Below are 7,302 nucleotides of genomic sequence, written 5' to 3'. Positions count from 1 at the left end.
ATCGTTATGGAAAACTGAGAGAGTTGCTGTTCAGAAACCGTCTTTATACTGTGTGAATCCGAATCTGATATTCTTTTATTTCTGCAGCTGGAACAAAAAGCTGCTCCAGTCTTGTTCACCAGGAGGAAGTGTCACAGAGAGAGAGAAAATCAGATCTAAGGAGACGGAGAGATTCAGGGAGGAGCTGAGCTGTTTACTGAACTATAGAAGGAGAGAGGAACTTCCATATTCAGCACAGTTCAATACACAAACCATCAACATTACCTTATAACATGCTGTCATTGGACTATTATGAACTGTCTCTACTATGTTCTCATCCTTTTATCGGTATATTATATTCTGCATTTTAAAGGTCAATTTCAAAGTGTTTGAAGAAATAATTACTAGAACTTTTTGTAACATTATAAAACACACATTTCTCTTCTTTAGGAGTCAGCTGTGAAAAACTGAGTCCAGTAAGACGAAGAGTTCAGTTCAGAAGGCAGCACTGTTACTCTGTCCTACAACTACTCCACAAAAGGCAGTGAGTCAGTGATATATTTCTTCTCGACGATATCCAGGAAAACCACCAGAGTTCCTCATCTCTCACACAGGGACAGGAAAAGAATTATCAGATCCAGTCTCTGGACTGTCTTTTAAAGTGAGTGAAGATCAAACACGGAATGGATCTGAACATCTCCTCTGCTGCAGTGACTGACTCTGCTGTGTACTACTGTGCTCTGAGCCCACAGTGACAGGAACACCAAAACTCTGTACAAAAACCTTTGGAGCAAGACAACACAATACTCCACAACATCCACTAGAGGGAGTCACACATGTGAAAACACTGAGTTTCAGAGACTGGGTCTGTGGACTGACGACACAAACATCACAAAAACTAACACAAAATATAAAGACAGTTAAATTTCACTGAGGAAGGAGCAGAGAGGTGATTACCTGCCCCGCCCACTTTAGTCCACCTCAGCCAATGAGATTCTTTGTGTGTCCAGAGCAGAAATGTTTGGAGGAACTAAAAGCACAATCAGCTTGATGTTGAGGAGAAGGGCTGTGCAGCAGAGAGGCTGTTTAGTTTCTTCATTCTACTGCAGTGGAAAACATTGTTCATCTGCTGTCTGTTTGGCTTCAACTCTCCAAAGACATGTTGCTTTACCTCTTTTTGTTTTTCTCTCACTTCATAGGTGAGTTTGACAACAAATCAGTGTCTCAGTTAACCTGCTGTATCAACAAGATATTTGACCTCCATTTTATCACTTTCACAGTTGAAACTTCACAATAATCTGTCTTTGTCATGAAGTCCTGTACAATCTAGTTATGATGTGAGCTACAGTTGAGCTGTTTGTGTCCACAGAGTAACACTGTACAGAGACATTTTCCACTGTCTTCTCCTCTCAGCCTCATGGACAATGTTAGTCTAATGCTTCATTCTCTCTACTTTTCCAGGACTAATTAGCTGGAGACACAATCTCTCCTGAAGAGATGAAGTCAGTGGAAGAGAAGGAGAATCTGGTCACACTCTCATGTCAATATCAGACAACAGAAACCGACGTTTACCTTACTGGTACAGACATGATTCTGACCTTCAGGCACCTCAGTTTATACTCTTGGAAAGGAGAAGAGGAGCGAGTGGTCAACAACATATTCCTGATGGTGATATCAATCCAAAACAAACAGGCACATCAACTGAACTGACCATCAGCAGACTAACCCTGAACGACACAGCTCTCTACTACTGTGCTCTAGAACACAGTGTACAAAGTGTAGAAGAGGCTGTACAAAAACCTGAACACAGATATCTGACTCCTCTTCAAAGAGGAGGGAAGTGGTTTTCAAAACCACAGCTTCATTATCACACTGGATTCTCTGAAACTACTTGACACAACCTGACAGTTTGGTCCAGAGGACAAATATCAATACACATAATGATCACTGATCATTGATCACTGTCACAGAAACACAGCATGTTTCAATACATGTTGGATGTGTTCCTCAGTGAATGACCAAAGAGTGAATTTTTCCACTTGGAGTATTTCTTTGAGGTACACTCTGATTTATCAATATATAAAATGTTAAACAATTTCAGGAATAAGAAAATATATTTGAGCAAAATATAAAATATATTAAAAAACAAAGTCATCATTTAGAGGTTTTGTCATCGGATATTCTGTTACATTTATATTTCAAAGATTTTGGTCTGAATAGATTTTATTCGTGTCTACAAAGAAGAAGTTTCTCTGTTATTTTCTGAGGTTGTCATTTATTGTGGTGTACCACAGGGTTTAATCCTAGGTATTCTCATTTCTATGGACTTGATTCACTTGCAAATTATTATCAAACACAACATCAGTTTTTATTGTTTCACTGACAATATGAGATTATATATATTATATTAAAGTGCAGTAATTATGGCAGCAGGTTTATTACATGTTACATGTTGGTGTTCAACATCTTCCTACAACTGACTGAGTCTAGAGCTGAGATCCTTTTATTTTCCACTAAAATTCTATGAAGCAGGTGAAATCAAATCTTGTTAAATTATTGTTTAATGTTAAAGATAATGCTCATAATCTCAATATAATATTGAACAAAACACTTTCTCAAGTGTCCACAGAGAGAAAGAAAATACAGATCTAAGAGAGAGAACGGAGAGATTCAGGGAGGAGCTGAGCTGTTACTGAACTATAGAAGAGAGAGGAACTTCCATATTCAGCACAAGTTCAATACACAAACCATCAACATTACTTTATTCAACATGCTGTCATTGGACTATTATGAACTGTTTCTGCTGTTTGTCTCTACTCTAACAGGTATGTGAGATCATGCAGCAAAAATGAAATGTAAATTATGTATTGGAAACAACATTTACATCATGTTATAACAGAGTTCTCTGTTTCTTTAGGAGTCAGCTGTGAAGAACTGACTCCAGTCAAGGACTGAAGAGTTCAGTTCAGAAGGCAAGACTGTTACTTCTGTCCTACAACTACTCCACAAAGGAACTGGTTTTAGTGACATTTCTTCTGGTATCGACAATATCCAGGGAAAACCACCAGAGTTCCTCATATCTCATCAGGAGTCAGGAGAAATACTATCAGATCCAGTCTCAGGACTCGTCAGTTAGAGTGAGCGGTAATAAAACCAGAATGGATCTACACTACTCCTCTGCTGACGTGACTGACTCTGCTGTGTACTACTGTGCTCTGCAGCCCACAGTGACAGGAAACACCCAAAACTCTGTACAAAAACCTTTGGAGCAAAGACAACACAATACTCCACAACCATCCACTAGAGGGAGTCACACACTGTTACACTTGATGGTTTCTTATGATCCAGTCTAGATTCTTTGCACCAATTATGAATCAGAAGAATTAATTCACAGAATATTTACTGCCTGGAATAACAAACTTTTGAAGATAATGAAGTGCTGTGTAATGTTAAATTTGTAGATGAGGTATTTCTCACATGAATGAAACATCCACCAATGTTGTTCTTTCTGATTCATCATGGAAGCTGAAAGTGTTTCAGACAAACAGACAGTTTGGTCCAGAGGACAAATATCAGCACACATAATGATCACTGATCACTGCTACAGAAACACAACATGTTTCTCTGCATGTTGACTGTGTTCCTCAGTGACTGTCCAAAGTCAAGAAATCATATCTGGTCTAATCTCTAAACAGATGACTAATGTTAGTTTGGACTAGAGAAATTCAATTTTAAAGCTCATGTGGATGAAATAACATAATTTTACCCTGACCTGGTAGAGCAAGATTCTCATGCATGTACAGAATCACGGCATGATGGTTTCTTATCCATGCTAGAACACTATGATCTAAAGCAGTGGTTCACAACCTCTTTTCCTTGGACCCCCCCTTGCTTGTGTCCAAGACAAGCCAGGTCCCCCCACCCCCACACCTGCTCCCACACATGCAGCAAAAGAATAAAGTGATTCATTACAAATCTTTATTTGCAAAAATAAAGATCAATTTTAGGTTTTTCTTCCTATTCTCTTTGGTTTACCATGTATATGGATGAATATGTTTTTCTTTCCTCCTTTTTATGTCACCAGGTGTAAAATAATAACAAAAATAATAACTGCAAGGACATTAAAATATTTCTGTCTCTTTTAAAGAAAGATAAACATTTAAACTTCAAACAGAAGCTCAACAAGGTTCCTTTAACAACCAACCAGAGTAGGCCTACCTCCTTACAAAAAAATGATCCTGACTCATTGTCAGAGTAGTGATATATCAGCATCTATATGGATGAATATAATTTCGTCTCAGTGTAGAGAGTGAATGTATCTGCCAGGTATGCTGTTTTGATCCAAAACGAATCAGTCAGCTGTTCATACAGTGGTCGATGGCGATCGTGCAAGAATTGCTTTATTGTTACACCCATAAAACGCAGAAGGACTTGTCCACATGACAACCACCGTACCTCCGTGTGTAGCAGCAGTGTTTGATGCACTTCATCCTCACACAGCTGGGCAAAAAGTCTCTTGTGAGAAAGGTGATATTTAACAGTTGAGTGAGTGTTGTCTTGAAGTCTTCTGAAAGTATTTTACTGGCCAATGCTTGGCGATGTAGCAGGCACTGGAAAATTTGACCTCTCAGGGCGTTTTCCTTCAGTCGGCTGTTAAATCCATGGTTTTTGCCCATCATCGCTGCAGCCCTGTCAGTGCAGCATGTGACAAGGTTGTCAGGGCAGATTGTTGGATGAGAGATAAGAGTCCACAGCCTGTTTTTGTTGTTGCTAGATTTGTAGAATGTCTTGTTTCAAGTCATCACCGTCAATATACTGCACGTACACAATGAGCACACACTCGTCAGACACTGTTGTTGTTTCATCCAGCTGAATAGCAAAGGGAACATTCCTGAGCTTCTCATGCAGCTGGTTTTGGCAATCTGCAGCCATTTTATCAATTCTGTCTTTGACAGTGTTACCAGAGAGTGGGACAGTTTTTACTTTATCCACTACCTGTAGTCCACACAGCCTCTCCACAATGTTCAGGCAGGCGGGTTTGATCAGGAATAAAAAAATAAATTTGAGTAAAATATAAAATATACATTTATATTTCACAGACTCCTATAAACAAGAAGTTTCTCTGTTATTTTCTGACGTTGTCATTTAATGTGGTGTACCACAGGGTTTAATCCTAGGTCCTCTAATTTCTATGGACATGATTCATTTACAAATTATTTTCAAACACATCAGTTTCCATTGTTGCACTGACAATATGAGATTATATATCATATTAAAGGGCAGTAATTATGGCAGCAGGTTTATTACATGTTACATGTTGGTGTTCAACACCTTCCGACAACTGACTGAGTCTAGACCTGAGATCTTTTTATTTTTGCCTAAAATTCTGTGAAGCAGGTGAAATCAAATTTTGTTAAATTGTTGTTTAATGTTAATGATAATGCTCATAATCTCAATATAATATTGCGACAAAAAACACTTTCTCAAGTACTTTCACAGAGAGAAGAGAAAATACAGCAATCTAAGCAGCAGACGGGAGAGATTCAGGTATGGAGCTGAGCTGTTACTGAAAACTATAGTAAAGAGAGGAACTTCCATTATTCAAGCAACCAGTTCAATTACACAAACCATCAACATTACCTTTATCAACATGCTGTCATTGGGACCTATTATGTACTGCTCTCTGCTGTTTGTCTCATACTCTAACAGGTTATGTGAGATTCATTGCAGCCAAATGAATGTGTAAATTATGTATTGACAATTTTACATCATGTCTATAAACAGATTTCTCTGTTTCTTTAGCATGTCCAGCTGTGAAGAAACTGACTCCCAAGTCAAGACTGAAGCAGTCAGTTCAGAAGGCAAAGCACTGTTACCTCTGTCCTACAACTACTCCACAAAGGCAACTAGTAATGACTATTTCTTTCTGGTATCGCACAAATAATCCAGGAAAACCACCAGAGTTCCTTCATCTCTCACGTTGGGAAATCCAAAATGAAACAAAGTCTGGGACTGCAGTTACAGTGAGTGGCTGGATTAAAACCAGAAATGCGATCTGCAGATCCATCCTCTGCGCATGTGATTGGACGTCTGCTCTGTACTACTGTGCTGTGAAGCCCACAGTGACAGCAAACCCAACAGTCTCTTGTACAAAAAACACAAGCTGGACACACTGACAGCCTGCGGAAGCCTTTTCTTCCACACTGTTGAACTCGACTTTTTTACCTCGCACTAGAGGCGCCACAATTATATCAAGTTAGGCGGTGCACTACTTCCTCACTGTGTTCAACCACTGTGTCAATAATAACTCTGCTGCTGAAGAGAACAAACTGTCAGAGTGAATGGTTGAAACATCAGCTAGTTTCTCCTGCTTGATTTAAACCCTTGTTGTAGAGATGGAACAATTGGCTGTGGATTACTTTCGTTGCTGCTCTTTTCTGGTTGGTAAGATAGAAAGGCACAACATGTTTCCTCTTCAGAGCACTTTAAATATTACTGAGCTCTACCAGTCAGACTGCTTTTAAATGTTTATTATACCAGAAATCAGAGCACATCATTTCTGCGACATTTGTTACCTTGTAAAAACACTTTCCTATCGGTTCCAAGTGACAATGATCAGTGAAAAATCACATCTGTTCTACATGGTGTGTGTCTGACTCTCTAGGATAGGTAAAACTCTTTAAAACCTACTGACTGTTTCTTTAATCCAATCATCTTTAATGTGATTCATCTGCTTCCTCTTGCCATTGGTTCTGTTCGTTCCCAGAAGTGTAAAGGAGAAGGAAGCAGTGAACCAGCCAACAGCTATGTCACTGCTGCTGAGGACACACAAGTTTACACTGCTGTGGAATTTGAGACAGCAGGGTTAGCTCGAATGCTAAATTTTCTTCTTGGTACAAACAAGAAGAAAATGATTTCGTAGGTTTTTGACACAAACCCCAACTTTTTTTTTACCAGTTCAGAGAAAAGGACAAAAATCAGGCAGAAGATTTTCACACGGAAATCAAGAACAAGTCAAGTTCCTCTGAAAGCCAGAAGCTTCAGCGTGTCTGACCTCTGCTGTGTACTACTGGCTGTGAAGCCTCACAGCTTGACAGGAAACAACCAAAACTCTGTACAAAAACCTTTTGGAGCAAAGACAACACAATACATCCACAACATTCCACTAGAGGGAGTCACCACTCTGTGCACACCTTCAAATTGGTTTTCTTATGATCATCCAGTCTAGATTCAGTTGACAACAGTAAACTGAGCAACAAAAGCCACAATGATGGAGAGAGTTTGCAGCATCATTTAAATCTTTCACTGAGAATCATGAGATCT

This window comes from Seriola dumerili, unplaced genomic scaffold (assembly GCF_002260705.1).
Source record: "Seriola dumerili isolate Sdu_G_001 unplaced genomic scaffold, Sdu_1.0 BDQW01002885.1, whole genome shotgun sequence".
In the NCBI taxonomy this organism is placed as follows: domain Eukaryota; kingdom Metazoa; phylum Chordata; class Actinopteri; order Carangiformes; family Carangidae; genus Seriola; species Seriola dumerili.
The sequence above is the reverse complement of the archived record's forward strand: the minus strand, read 5'-3'. Positions refer to the sequence as shown.